Genomic DNA, 15,433 nt, shown 5'->3' with positions numbered 1-15,433 from the left:
GTCCCAGGTTTTACAGTTTAGTCAAGGTTAGGTACTGATTAAAGCCCATTTTAAATTTAGGTAGTCCACATTACTTGGTGAAAAGACAGATTCCAGAATAAAGTAAGATCTTGGCCAATTTCCCAAGGGGAACCAAACTTCCCAAGCTATCCCCACAAGGGTACATCAGCTGGCCATATATCTATATTATGGGATCCAAACCTGGAGCTATTTAACTAATTGGCAGAAATTGACCCAAGATGACCCCCTAGCACTGTTGTCCAACATGGATTTCTTTTGATCAGGATAAAATAAATTACCTTAACAAATGTCTTAATGAAGCCGAGAAAATGGGATGCTTTTAACAAATGGCTACTCAGAACCACCAAAGGAGAAGGCTCTTGTAACTTGGATTCCTTTGAGGAAACCTTAAACAGAATTAGAAAGAATGGGGAAAGGGTAGAAGAGAAGATTTGGGCCTTCTGCAACGATAGAACTGTATAGCTCAATTAAAACAGGAAATCAGAGATTTGTGTGCATGTCATTAAATCACCCAGCCCTAAGAAAATCTATCCACCCCTCCCCGAAGACAACCCCTTCCCTCAGAATGAGATCAGGAAAGGAGAGAGGGAGGGAGGGAGGGAAGCTTTTGCCCCTGTGCCCCAACTTCCCTTTAAGATAAATAAAAGAGGCCAAGAGGAATAAGGATAAAAACACAAATATCATAAACTTAAATACTGAAACTTAAAAACAAAATGAGAAAAGAAAAAGAATGTCATGTGCACAGCAGAATGTTAAGAGATGATTCAAAATATGTAGCAATAAATTTCCATTTCAAGAAAGCCTGTGTAAGAAATATGACATGTTGTGTTGAGAGCTGCCCATCTTTTCTTTGAATCCTTGTTACTTTTGTTCTTTGCTGTGCATTTTTTACTTTGTTCTTTTTCCCCCTTTGGAAGCCATTCCTAAAGCATTCCCCAAACCTCGAGACTGGAGTAAGATTAAGGCGAGCCACCAGAACTCTGGCAATTCAATCTTTGACTTTTATAATCACTTTCTCCTTGTATTCAGAATTCAGGAAACAACAGTAAGAAGCCATGTATTAGCCCCTACTTTGCATAAGTCACATAAGAATATAGTTTCTAATAGAAGAGTTCTATAAGAGGCCTCAAACTCTACTGTAATATTCATTACTTGTTTATCAGCTTTGGAGCTCACATGCAGAACCACAAGAATGCTGACAAAGACAACTCCATGCTGTTTTGCTCAAATTCCATGACCAAACCAAGCATGGGAAGTGGCATGGTATGGAAAGTTCCCCCCCCCCCACAGATGTTCTTGGGGCATATATATAGCTCCTGCCTAAGCTAAGAAGCCCATCCATTTTGTGACCACCTAGTCAGTGGAGATATTTCCAGTTTGCCCAACCTGTGACCCTGCTGATAGATTGTTTTGCTTATATTAGCCTATACATCACATGTCAACCCATAAACTTATTCTGTATTTGGTATAGCTGCTCAAGAATGTCTAGATACCTAACTGGTAGGTGGAGGTATCTCAGATTGTGAAGATCTGAGGTCCGCTTCATTAGAGGAGACCATGGATTCTTTAATAAAGTGCCATTGGCTCAGAACTCTGCCTCCGTAGGTAGATTGTACTGTAAGGTAGATAATTTTGATCCCCACAGACATCTAGGAAGGTCTTCATGCACACAGAACTGAGCTATTTAGTGAGAACAATTGCAACGAAGGTCCCAAAATGGAGTTGATATGGATGGGGTTTAATCTTTGGGAAGCCTCAAATTTTTGGTTTGTTTCCTCCCACCAACCCTACTCTGGGAAGCCTTCAAAGATAGCACAGTTCTAAATTTCCATAGTTGTTAAGTATTCCCAGTTCCTCTGTTTCAAAGTAACAATGTGTATTTGGTATAGGAAAGGTATTATTTCACTCTGCAGGCAACGTAGAAATTATACCAAGGACCTGCAGTAATTCAAACAATCTATAAAAATGTCAGTAGTGAACCATGACAATTCATGGTTTGGACCCTCTCTTGGAAGGCAACCTAAGCATATGAAGAAAGACTCTTCCTTCTTCCTGCCTTCTCTACATACTTCAGTAAGTCCTTTTTATCCCAAGGACACATACCTCTAGCCCTATGGTACTCTCCAATATGCTTAGCCTTGCTCTATGAAGAAAAATAACTAGAGGGTTTCTAGAGATATGACCTCTCTTCCAATTAGGACACATTCATTTTTGGTGGCATCGTAAAGTGATCCATCCATTTTGGAGAGCAATCTGGAATCATGCCCTTTAGGCATACAAATACTTGGTCTATTTCCAAACATGGTTAGGGAAAAAGGAAAAGAGACTATATGCTCTAAAATGTTTATAGCAGCTCTCTTTGTAGTGGCAAATAAATGGAAATTGCAGAGATACCCACTGGGGAATTGATGAATGAATTATGGTATATGATTGTGATGGAATACTACTGTGCTATAACAAATATGGAGCTCAAGATTTTAGAAAAATTTGGAAAGACTTGCACAAAATACTGGAGTGAAAATGAACAAAATCAAAAGTACATTATGTACAGTAACAGCAGTATTTCAAGAATGATGTAGAAATATTTTGTCTATTATAAATACCCAAATTAGCTATAAAGAACATATGAAAAAATATGCTGTCTGCATCCAGAGGAAGAACTGATAAATAGATGTATAGAATAATTACATATATGCCCATTTGTGTCTAATGGCAATCATTTCTAGGGGAGAAGGGAGGGAAGGAAAAAAATTACATAATTTCATTGTATATTTGAAAAGAATAGCAAGTTGTGCATAATAGATTTGCAGCTTCATGTACAATCATTTTTTATTGTACTATTATGGAAAATGTTTTATTCCATAAAATATTTTTTTAAAGCAGGTTTGAAGCATATAATTTTTATACATACATTCACACACTCATTCATATATATATATATATATATATATATATATATATATATATACACACACACTTAAGATCTTGGCAACTGGTCCCATCACTTCCTGGCAAACAGAAGAAATGGAAACAATGTCAGATTTGATATCCTTGGTTTAAAACATCACCACAGATAATGACAGTAGCCATGAAATTAAAAGATGCCTGCTCCTTTGAAGGAAAGCTGTGACAAATCTGGACAGCAGACTAAAAAAGCAGAGACATCACTTTGCCAACAAAAGTTGATATAGTCAAAGCTATGGGTCTTCCAGTAGTACAGCTGTCAGAATTGAAGTATAAGGAAAGCTGAGTGCCACAGAATCAACACTTTTAAATTGTGGTACTGGAGTTTTTTGAAAGTCTCTTACATAGCAAAAAGGTGAAATCAGTCAGTACATAAAGAAATTAATACAGCTGTTTACTGGAGGGTCAGACACAGAAGCTGAAATACTTTGGCCACACAATGAGGTGGGATTCATTAGAAAAGACCCCAATGTTGGGAAAGATCAAAGGCAAAAAAAAAGAAGAAGAAGAAGAAGAAGGTGAAGGCAGAAGATGAGATGGATAGTGTCATGGAAACAGCAAATGTAATCTTCGACAGACTTTGAGAGATAGTGGAGGATCAAAGGTCCTGGCATGCTGTGGTCCATGGGATTACAAAGAGTTGAATGAGTCAACAACAAATGTTCTATAAGCTTAAAGCCTCCTTTAAGGTGAGACTAAGGGCACCTAGGTGTTGCCATAGTGCAAAAACACAGGCCTTGGAATCAGGAAGGCTCAACTTTTTTTTTATATATATATATAAATTTATTTATTTTTAGTTTTCAACATTCACTCCCACAAGTTTTTGAATTCCAAATTTTCACCCCATCTCCCCCCTTCCCCTACCCCAAGATGGCATGCATTCTGAATATCCCTTCTTCTAGTCTGTCCTCTCTTCTATCTCTCTCCCCTTCTCTTATCCCCTTCCCCTTCTATTTTCCTATAGGGCAGGATATACTTCTGTACCCCATTTCCTGTATTTCTTATTTCCCAGTAGCATGTGAAAACATTTTTTTAAACATATGTTTTTAAAACTTTAGGTTTCAAATTTTCTCTCTTCCTCACTCCCCACCCACCCTCATTGAAAAAGCAAGCAACTCAATATAGGTTGTACATGTGCAGTTATGCAAAACACGTCCATAGTAGACATGTTGTGAAAAACTAACTCTATTTCCCTTAATCCTATCCTGCCCTCCCATTTATTCTATTCTTTCTTTTGACCCTGTCCCTCCTCAGAAGTATTTACCTGATTACCCCTTTCCCAATCTGCCCTCCTCTCTATCATCCCCTGCTCTCTTGTCCCTTCTCCCCCTATTTTCCTGTAGGGTAAGACAGATTTCCATACCCAATGAATGTGTATGTTATTCCCTCCTTAAGCCAAATCCTATGAGAATAAGATTCACTCATTCCCTCTCCCTTCCCCTTTCCCCTCCACTGTAAGACTTTTCTTTTCTGTTTTTTTTTGTGAGATAATTTACCCCATTCTACCTCTCCCTTTCTTCTTCTCTGAGTATAATCCTCTCTCATCCCTTAATTTTATTCTCCAGATATGACCCCTTAATCTTCAACTCACCCTGTGCCCTCTATCTATCTATCTACATATACATACATATAATTTTTTTCCTCCAACTACCCTAATACTGACAAAGGTCTCATGAGTTATAAATATCATCTTTCCATGCAGGAATGTAAACAGTTCAATCTTAATAAGTCTCTTATGATTTCTCTTTCCTGTTTACCTCTTCATGTTCCACTTGAGTCCTGTATTTGAAAGTCAAATTTTCTATTCAGCTCTGGTCTTTTCATCAAGAATGCTTGAAAGTCCTCTATTTCACTGAATGACCATTTTTTCCCCTGAAGGATTATACTCAGTTTTGCTGGGTAGGTGATTCTTGGTTGTAATCCTATCTCCTTTGCCCTCTGGAATATTATATTCCATGCCCTGGTCCTTTAATGTAGAAGCTGCTAAATCTTGTGTTATCCTGATTGTGTTTCCACAGTACTTGAATTGTTTCCTTCTGGCAGCTTGTAATATTTTCTCCTTGACCTGGGAACTCTGGAATTTGGCTATATATTCCTAGGAGTTTTCCTTTGGGGATCTCTTTCAGGAGGAGATCTGTGGATTCTTTCAATTTCTATTTTGCCCTCTGGTTCTAATATATCAGGGTAGTTTTCCTTGATAAGTTCTTGAAAGATGATGTCTAGGCTCTTTTTTTGGACATGGGTTTCAGATAGTCCAATAATTTTTAAATTCTCTCTCCTGGATCTATTTTCCAGGTCAGTTGTTTTTCCAATGAGATATTTCACATTGTTTTCTAATTTTTCATTCTTTTGGATTTGTTCTACTGTGTCATGATTTCTCATAAAGTCACTATCTTCCAATTGCTCTATTCTAATTTTTAAGGAAGTATTTTCTTCAGTAATCTTTTGGACTTCCTTTTCCATTTGGCCAATTTTTCTTTTTAGGGCATTCTTCTCCTCATTGGCTTTTTGGACCTCTTTTGCCATTTGGGTTAGGCTATTTTTTAAGGTGTTATTTTCTTCAGTATTTTTTGGGTCTCCTTTAGCAAGCTGTTGACTTGTTTTTCATGATTTTCTTGCATCACTCTCATTTCTCTTCCCAGTTTTTCCTCTACTTCCCTTACTTGCTTCTCAAAATCCCTTTTGAGCTCTTCCAAGGCCTGGGACTGATTCATATTTTTCTTGGAGGCTTTGGATGTAGGAGCTTTGATTTTGTTATCTTCTTCTGGTTGTATATTTTGATCTTCTTTTTCACCAAAGTAAGATAATATAGTCTGACTCTTTTTGTGCTGCTTGCTTATGATCCCAGCCAACTACTTGAGTTTTAAACTCTTTTTTAAGGTAAGAGTCTGCTTCCAATGTGGAGAATGTACTGCCCCAAGCTTCAGGGGTTTGTACAGCTGTTTTCAGAGATACTTGTAGGGACCTGTAAATTTTCAGTTCTTCCAAGGTGGTATGATAAGGGGCGAGGTGTTTACTCCTTTCCTGGCCTGTGACCACAAATATTCCTTTCTCCTGTAACTGTGAGGAGGGTTTCCTCTCCACTGCCACTCCAAGCTCCACCACGCCAGCGTTCCTTCTCACCCCAGCACTGCCGCCTAGAACTGTGACCCAGATCCAAACACGGGCAAAGCAAGAGAGTCCTGCCTCAGCACTGGCAAAGAGATCCCTGCAGTCCCCCTCTGATCAGCCACTGGATGCCCCCTCAGTCTGTGGGCCGGAAGCTGGGGAAGCAGCTGCCCCCACCAGCACCACGCTCTTTGGGAATAGATCTGAAACCCCACCTTCTTGTCTCAGCACCGACAGAAACAGACTTTTCCCACTGACCTTCTAAGTTGTCTTTGGAATTCCTGGGTTGAGGAGTCTGGAAACCTCCACAGCTGCCCGTGATTCAGTCCTATGAGGCCTGCTCCAGGTTTGCTGCAGCCTGCGTGCCCACGCTGCGCTGCGCTGCACTCCCAGCCTGGCTTGATACACCTTTCTGATCAATCATCCAGGTTGTCTTGGGCTGGAAATTTGTTTCACTCTGTCTTTTTGTGGGTTCTGCTGCTTCAGAATTTGTTTAGATCCGTTTTTTATGAGTATTTGGAGGGGTTTGGAGGAGAGCTCAAGCAAGCCACTGCTTTCACTCCGCCATCTTGGCTCCACCCCCCGAAGGTTCAACTTCTTGAGTTCAAATCCAGGTGTGTGAACCTAGCCAAGTCACTGCACCCTGTTTGCCTTAGTTTTCTCATCTGCAGAATGAGCCAGAGAAGGAAATAACAAACTACTCCAGCATCTTTGCCAAGAAACCCCTCAAAAATGGGGTCCCAAGGAGTCAGACAAGACTGAAATGACTGAAGAAATCAGGCAAGACTGTCATGACAGCCTAAAGACAATTAGTTTGACAACCAATTTGATGACAATGGTTTCCATGCATAGATACTGTAAGCCATAGCCTTCCTTCAAGGGAGCTAACATTGGTGGTCTCAAGCTACAAGGCCTAATTGTTACAAGTAAAATCAAGTCAACTGAGGTACAAAGCTCTGAGCACTAGCAGTTTATTAGTTAATGTGAATTTACTAAAAAAGAGGTCCAATGGCTTTCCCTTTGAGCTCAAAGACCTGGAGGAGGAGAGGTGGTTTTGTCCATCATTAGGTTTTTTGAACTTGCCCTTTATGTTTTTGAGAGGTGCCAGTGCTTGTTTCCACACTGCACTCTAAAGATGTTTAAAAAAACAAACAACAGACCAAACAATTTTCACAAAAGTAGTACTTTGTCATTATCTTATGTACTCATGTGTTTGTACTTTTTATATATTAATTTATGTGTGATTTTTCCGTAAAAGAAAATACGTATTCAGGAAAAATGGATAGAGCAATGAGCAGAGGTTGATATGTGGGGAAAACAATCTAAATGGCTAAAGGACTAACAGCACTGTCTTGGGGCAGAGACAATTGGATTGGTCGGAAGTCTGAAATGTGAGCTGGCAACAACCCTTCTTTTCATCTTGAAGATGCTGACACTTTCCACCTGGATCTTGCAGAAATAACTACGGATAACAGTTTTCCTCTAACTGTACAAAAACAGCTACAGAAAATATTTCCAAGAACGGCATCATCTTAGCTGGTAGATAGAACAGATGTCCTAGAATTGAATCAGGAAAGTTATAGGCATAGAAGATAACAAATTTCCTTGATGGATGTAAAGTTTAACTTCAGAGTTGAAACCTTCAAATCTAGTGCTGATGCCTTCCATAATTAGCCTGCTATAGCTATAACCTTGTAAGGAGGGGGAAGAAGGGGAAATAAAGATTAAGAGGGGTAGGAGATAGCATCTTAGTCATGTTAGATCCTTCTTTTCCACCTGGTCACCTCCTTGAAAGGTAGTATGGTGGAATGGAAAGAACACTAGATTTGAAGTCGGAGGGCATGGTTTGAAATTCTGGTTCTGTACCTCTGTGGCCTTGGGAAAATAATTTAACTGGGTCTCCCAATATTCTCGCCCAATTCATTTTCCTCTTGTTATAATGTCTTTACTTTCTTTTTTTTCCCCAATTTAAAATTTCTATTTTTATTTTTTTAATTTATTTTTAGTTTTCAACATCCACTTCCACAAGATTTTGAGTTCCAAATTTTCTCCCCACCTCTCCCCTCCCCCACCCCATGACCACATGCATTCTGGTCACCCCTTTCCCCAATCTGCCTTCCCTTTTATCACCCCTCCTCCCTTCTCTTATCCCCTTTCCTTTCTATTTTTCTGCAGGGTAAGTTAGATTTCTATACCCCATTGTCTATGTAGCTTATTTCCCAGTTGCATGCAAAAACAATCTCCAACATTCATTTTTGAAACTTTGAGTTACAAATTCTTTCCCTTCCTTCCCCTCACCCATCTTCATTGAGAAGGCAAGCAATTCGATATAGATTATATATGTGTAGTCATGCAAAACACTTCCATAATAGTCATGTTGTGAAAGACTAACTGTATACAGTGGATAGAGCACTGGCCCTGGAGTCGGGAGGACCTGAGTTCAAATCTGACCTCAGACACATAACGCTTACTAGCTGTGTGACTCTGGACAAGTCATTTAACCCCAATTGCCTCGAAAAAAAAATCCTCCCCCCCCCATTTATTCTCTTCTCTTCTTTGACCTTATCCATCCTCAAAAGTGTTTGCTTCTGATTGCCCCCCTCCTCCAATCTGCCCTCCCTTTTATCATCCCATTCCTCTCTACTTTCCTGTAGGGTAAGATAGATTTCCATACCCAATTGAGTGTGTATGTTGTTCCATCTTTGAGCCAATTCTGATGAGAGTAAGGTTCATTCACTCCCTCTCACCGTCCCCCTCTTCCCCTTCACTGTAAAAGCTTTTTCTTGCCTCTTTTATGTGAGATAGTTTACCCCATTCTACCTCTCCCTTTCTCCTTCTCCCAGTACATTCCTCTCTCACCCCTAAATTTTCTTTTTTAGATATCATCCCTTCATATTCAACTCACCCTTTGCCCTCTGTCTATATATATATTCCTTCCAACTATCCTTATAATGAGAAAGGTCTCTTGAGTTACAAATATCATCTTTCCATGTAGGAATGTGAACAGTTCAACTTTAGTAAGTCCCTTATGATTTCTCTTTCCTGCTTACCTTTTCATGCTTCTCCTGAGTCTTGTATTTGAAGGTCAATTTTTCTATTCAGCTCTGGCTTCTCAAGAATGCATTAAATTCCTTTACATCATTGAATTTCAATTTTTTGCCCTCTTTGATTACACGCAGTTTTGCTGGGTCGGTGATTCTTGGTTTTAATCCTAGCTCCTATGACCTCTGAAATATCACATTCTAAGCCTTCTGGTCCCTTAATGTAGAAGCTGCTAAATCTTGTGTTATGCAGATTGTGTTTCCACAATACTTGAATTGTTTCTTCCTTTCTGGCTGCTTTTTCTCCTTGACCTGGGAACTCTGGAATTTGGCTATAATATTCTTAGGAGTTTTCTTTTTGAGATCTCTTTCAGGAAGTGATCAGTGGATTCTTTCCATTTCTATTTTACCCTCTGGTTCTAGAATATCAGGGCAGTTTTCCTTGATAATTTCTTGAAAGATGATGTCTAGGCTCCTGGATCTATTTTCCAGGTCAGTTGTTTTTCCAGTGAGATGTTCCACATTGTCTTCTATTTTTTTCATTCTTTTGCTTTCATTTTATAATTTCTTAATTTCCCAAAAGAATCATTAGCTGCCATTTGCTCCATTCTAATTTTTAAGGAATTATTTTCTTCAGTGAGCTTTCGGACTTCCTTTTCCATTGGGTTGATTCTGCTTTTTAAGGCATGCTTCTCCTCATTGGCTTTTTGGACTTCTTTGCCCTTTGGTCTAGTCTATTTTTAAGGTGTTATTTTCTCCAGCATTTTTTTGGGTCTCCTGTAGCAAGCCATGGACTCATTTTTCATGATTTTCTTTGCATCACTCTCATTTCTCTTCCCAATTTTTCCTCTATTTCTCTTACTTGCTTCTCAAAATCCTTTTTGAGCTCTTCCAAGGCCTCCAATCTTGGAGGCTTTGGATGTGGGAGCTTTGACTTTGTTGTCTTCCTCTGGTTGTATGTTTTGTTCTTGTCACTAAAGTAAGATTCTGCAGTCTGATTTTTTTTCCTGCTGTTTGCTCAAATTCCTAGCCAATTACTCGACTTTTTAATTCTTTGTTGAGGTAGGGCTCTGCTTCCAATGTGTAGGGTGTACTGTCCCAAGTATCAGGGGTTTTGTGCAGCTGTTTTCAGAGATACTTCTAGGGATCTCTAAATTTTCTGTTCTTCCAAAGTGGTATGATCTAAGGAGATCTCCTGTGCAGAGTCACATAGCTAGTAAGTGTTATGTGTCTGAGGCCAGATTTGAACTCAGATCCTCCTGACTGCTCAAGTCAGGGAATGACCACAAGCATCTTTTCTACCCTGGAACCATGAAGAGAGTTCCCTCTCCACTGCTGCCACAAGCTCTGCTAGGCTGGTGCTCCTTCTCCCCTCAGGACTGTGACCCAGATCCAAGTATGGGCAAAGCAACAGAATCCTGCCTCAGTGCCAGCAAAGAGATCTCTCTAGTCTCCTTTTGATCAGTTGTTCAATTGTTGTACCATCTGTGGGCTGAGAGCTCCGGAAGCAGCTGCTAAAGCTGCTGCTCTTGCTGCTGCCACTGCCTGGGGCTACATGGAGAGAGGGGCTAGACTGTGCTCCTATCTCACCCAGGTCTGACAAACCTCTCCCATTGACCTCTAAGTTGTCTTTGGTGTTTGTGGGTTGAGAAGTCTGGAAACTGCCACAGTTGCCCATAATTCAGCTCCCCGAGGCCTGCTTTGGCTTTGCTGGAGCCAAGTCTGTGTGGTGTGGCCCACGCTGACCTGCACTCCTCTCCTAGCCTGGTGCAACAGACCTTTCTCTTCAACCATCCAGCTCGTCTTGGGCTGGAAATTTGCTTTACTCTGTCTTTTTGTGGGTTCTGATGCTCTAGAATTTGTTTAGAGCCATTTTTTACAGGTATTTGGAGGGGTTTGTTGGACAGCTTAAATGAGTCCTTGTTTTTACTCCACCATCTTGGCTCCACCCCCTAGTGCCTTTACTTTCAAAGAAGAAGGTAATAACCAGTCAGATTTTCAGGCTACAAAAAATGATACTAGCTAAATATGGACTTGACTTATGCCATCCCACTTTCCCCTCCTCCAAAGACACTAAAGTATAAATTTTCCTCTGCCTTCATCCCTACAACAGTCATTGTGCAGACAAGTCAAATCAGTAAAGGAAAGGAATGAGAAATTCCTGATAATCACTCTTGGTAGATAGCAGTGATAATCCTGCTATACCTTGCCTGACCTGATCAGACCGCATCTGAAATACTGTGTTCAAATCTAGGCACCATATTTTATGAGTCAGTCAACAAGCATTTATTAAGCACTTACTATGTTCCAAGCACTGAGCTGAGTACTGGAGACACAAAGAATGGCAAAAGACAGTCATTCCTCTGAAGGAGCTCACAGTCTAATGGAAGAGACGACAAGCAAATAAGTATGGACAAAGTATTTCTATCTATTTATGATAAACTGGAGATAATCAACAAGTGTCACTGACAAGTTGGGATATGTCCAAAGAAGGGTTAGAATATGATGGATTGGACACCATGCCAACAAGAGTCAACTGGAAGAACTGAGGCAGCTTATCCAGAAGAGAAAACTTGGCGGGTGCCATGAAACACTCTTCAAATACCTGAAAGGCTGTCATGCCTGAGACCATTCACACTTGTTCTGCTTGACCCCAGAGGGAAGACCCAGGATCATTGGGTGTAAGCTGCAAGAGGCAGAGTCAGCCTGATGGGATGAGCAGTGTCCTAATGATGGGCTGCCTTCCTAGCAGGTCTTCAAGCAGAACGGTTTTCAAAGAGTGGCCTCTGCAGGTATGGGTTTGGACTGGATGGCCTCTGAGGGCCCTTCCAACCCAAGATTCTCAGATCAATTCAGTGACAAGGGAACAAGAAGCTGGCTAGGGTCCTCCTGAGCCTCCAGATGAATTCCAGCAGCAACCTTTCTTCCTATCAGTGTTTGCCTTTTCTGACTTGCCTTGATGAGAGGATATGGAGACTTCCCATAGTGCCTCTTGAATTGCTCACTGATGTCCAAATCAGGAGGCAGAAACGATCTTATCTTAATGAGAAGTTTCTTGACTGTCACATGTAGTGGCCTGATTGTAGAGTGAATACATGCATGTAGGTGGACTGTGGGAAAATATTGAAATTCCCCTAAATTGTCCCAGTTTTTACACCCTTGATCATACAAATCTGAATACTTCCTTTCACCAAAGATGGTTTCCCATAACACAATATTGACACAAGGTCTATTTCTTATTATGAAGACATTCTATTTCTGGGAACATCTGGATGGATTATCCTACACAGTCCTGAAGTTTATGAGCCTATTTCCTCTTTTTTTGGTTTTGTTTTGTAACCTGGGGGGTGGTAATAGATTATTTTCCTTATCTCACCTTTCTGTTATGGTCAGACACAAAAGTCAACCTTTACCAAGTGATCTCCATGTTCTAGAGAAAGGCATGTCCCCACTGAGCACATTCATGAGGTTTCTTTTCATTATAAATCCTCTAATGAGAGAATAAGAGATGACCTCTGCCTGAAGCCTCCCTACATTGAGTCCATAGATGGCTTGTGCCCAGAGTGAATTTTTTGCTAAGAAGCTCTATATTCCATTTCAATGCCGTTCCTCATTCAGGTCAGTTATAAGATTCCTATATTTCCCATGAATTCTCTGATAATAAACAAGGACTGACTTTAGCCAGAAGGCTTTCCCACATTGATTACATTCTTCAGGTTTCTCTCCAATGTGGATCCTCTGATCTAGAGCAAGATTGGAGCTAGACCTGAAAGACTTTCCACATTGGTTACATTCATAAGTTTTCTCTCCTTATGTGGATTCTCTGATGTAGAGTAAGAACTCTCCTTTCTCTAAAAATCCTTCTACATTGATTTTATTCATAAGGTTTCTCTCCAGTGTGGATTCTGTCATGTGTTGTACAGATTTCTTTCCAACTAAAGTCAAAGGGACAATCACTCATGAATCTTTGCTTATGAATTTCTTCCACAGAAAGGGTTAGCTCTGCTGAAGTTTCCTTCATTTCATATCTGATCTCTCTGAAAAAAAATAATAATAAAACAAATAGACTACACACACACACACACACACACACACATATATTTATATCTCATTCCCTCCGTCAGCAAAACATAAAGTCAGTTACTTTCTGCATCCTCAGGAAAAGAGAAAAATCTTTTTTTTTTTTTGGCTAGGCAATGGGGTTAAGTGACTTGCCCAGGATCACATAACTCGTAAGTGCTAAACATCTGAGGCTGGATTTGAACTTGGGTCCTCCTGACTCCAGGGCCAGTGCTCTATCCACTGTACCACCTAGCTGTCCCTTTAAAATGTCTTCTGGAAGTTTGCCTTTTTTTGTTTGTTTATTTGCTTTTTGTTTTTTACTAGGCAATGGGGTTAAGTGACTTGCCCAGGGTCACAGATAGTAACTGTCAAGTGTCAGAGGCCAGATCTGAACTCAGGTCCTCCTGATTTCAGGGCTAGAGCTCTAACCACTGCACCACCTAGCTGCCCCTGAGAAAAGTATTAAATGGGCAGAATCAATTAAAATGCCATTAGGTCACATCCCAACGATGATTTAATTTACAAAGAGCTTTATGCATAATGACATTGGATCCTCACAACAAATCTGTGACACAGATAGGGCCATCATTCTCATCACATTCACAGCTCACGTCATAATGTCAGCATGGCTGAATAACTTGACCCAAATCCCAGCAGCTGAGACGAGAATTCAAACCCTATGAATGGGCATGCTCTGTCTACAGTATTTAACAAATCATCCCCACTTCCATGCTCTATCTACAGTATTTGACAAATCATCCCCACTTTCAATCTTTCTTTTTCCCTTTTATTGTCTGCATTTTCTTTTTTTTTTATTAATTTATTTTTAGTTTTCAACATTGATTTTCATAAGCTTTTGAGTTCATTATCTGCACTTTCAATCCTTTCTTCAGGGGTACAATGCCATTTGGTGCACATATCCTAAATATTCAAATTATTTCATGGTTTATCCTACCTGTAAGCCCAATATAATTTCCCTGATGATCATTTTCTATCTTTTTTTTTAACTGTTGCATTATCTGAGGTCACATGCAGAATACCAACACTTTTCTGTATTTACCTGAGGCATAAGACCTCAGGTAATTTTTTTTGAGAAAGCCATTATTTGTTTATTTTTTAAAAATTATCTTTAAATTCCTCTGATCACTACAATAAAATTAGCATCCTTTTAAAAGACACAGTTAAAGGGGCAGCTAGGTGGCGCAGTGGATAGAGCACCGGCCTTGAAGTCAGGAGGTCCTGATTTCAAATCTGGCCTCAGACACGGAGCACTAGCTGTGTGACTCTAGGAAAGTCACTTAACCCCAATGGCCTTGCCAAAAAAAAACCAAAACACAATTAAAAATGCATTGCCCATATCTGAAAATATGTGTCTGATATAGGAATTTATCATCAAGGAGTTTATCATCCTTTTGTACAGAAGAGGACAGCATGCTTCACTATTAGTCCTCTTGTAACCCCTTCCCCTTTAGAGGTTCAGAAACCCCTTGAAGGATTGTGACAATGGTCCAAGGAATTTGAGCTAAAAATTTGTCAGTGGTGCCTTAAGCAGTAAATAATCATCTAATTTGGTTACAAAGACATTTATCCTCAGAGACAGCGAGTATGTGCATGTTTCAGCCTTGACAGATTTCTTTCTGCAGTGATTCCAAACTATTGCGACCAGGAATGCAGTGCTCTGAGGGATTGTGCAGTGAGTGCATCAAACTCTTCCTGCTTCTAAGTATAACATAACTTTTCAGTTTCTCAACTCGAGATCAAATTGTTTCCAAACTTCCAGGAAAGCTGGACATTCACGTACAAATGGTCACAGGTATGCAAAGACCCTCTGTGGCTGTCTTTCACTGCACTCGAATAGTTCTTCCATCCCTGGGTTACCTTGTAATCATATCTCTTCAAATGTGAAATCACCAGATCAAGATCTTACTCGGGCTTGCATTCTTGCATCAGTGATGGCAGGCTATTTGAAAACCATGATCTCTAGGCATGCATAGTAGAAGTCATCACGAAGCCATCATGGACCACCACAACCTTTCTACAAAAACAGACCTTAAAACTCCACTCATTCAAATGCTATGGTTGTTTTCTTACTTGAAGTTATCTCCTCCTTTCTGGCAGCTTCCTAAAGGAATCTGTTGGTAACATAGGTTAGTCATTCAGTAGAGTTTCAGTGAGCATGTAGCCAGTGGTAGAAAAAAACAAAGTTATGTCTGAAGAAATTCTATCCTTTCAATATT

Source organism: Phascolarctos cinereus, unplaced genomic scaffold, assembly GCF_003287225.1.
Source record: "Phascolarctos cinereus isolate Bilbo 61053 unplaced genomic scaffold, phaCin_HiC Scaffold_4;HRSCAF=312, whole genome shotgun sequence".
In the NCBI taxonomy this organism is placed as follows: domain Eukaryota; kingdom Metazoa; phylum Chordata; class Mammalia; order Diprotodontia; family Phascolarctidae; genus Phascolarctos; species Phascolarctos cinereus.
This window is presented reverse-complemented; position numbering follows the sequence as displayed.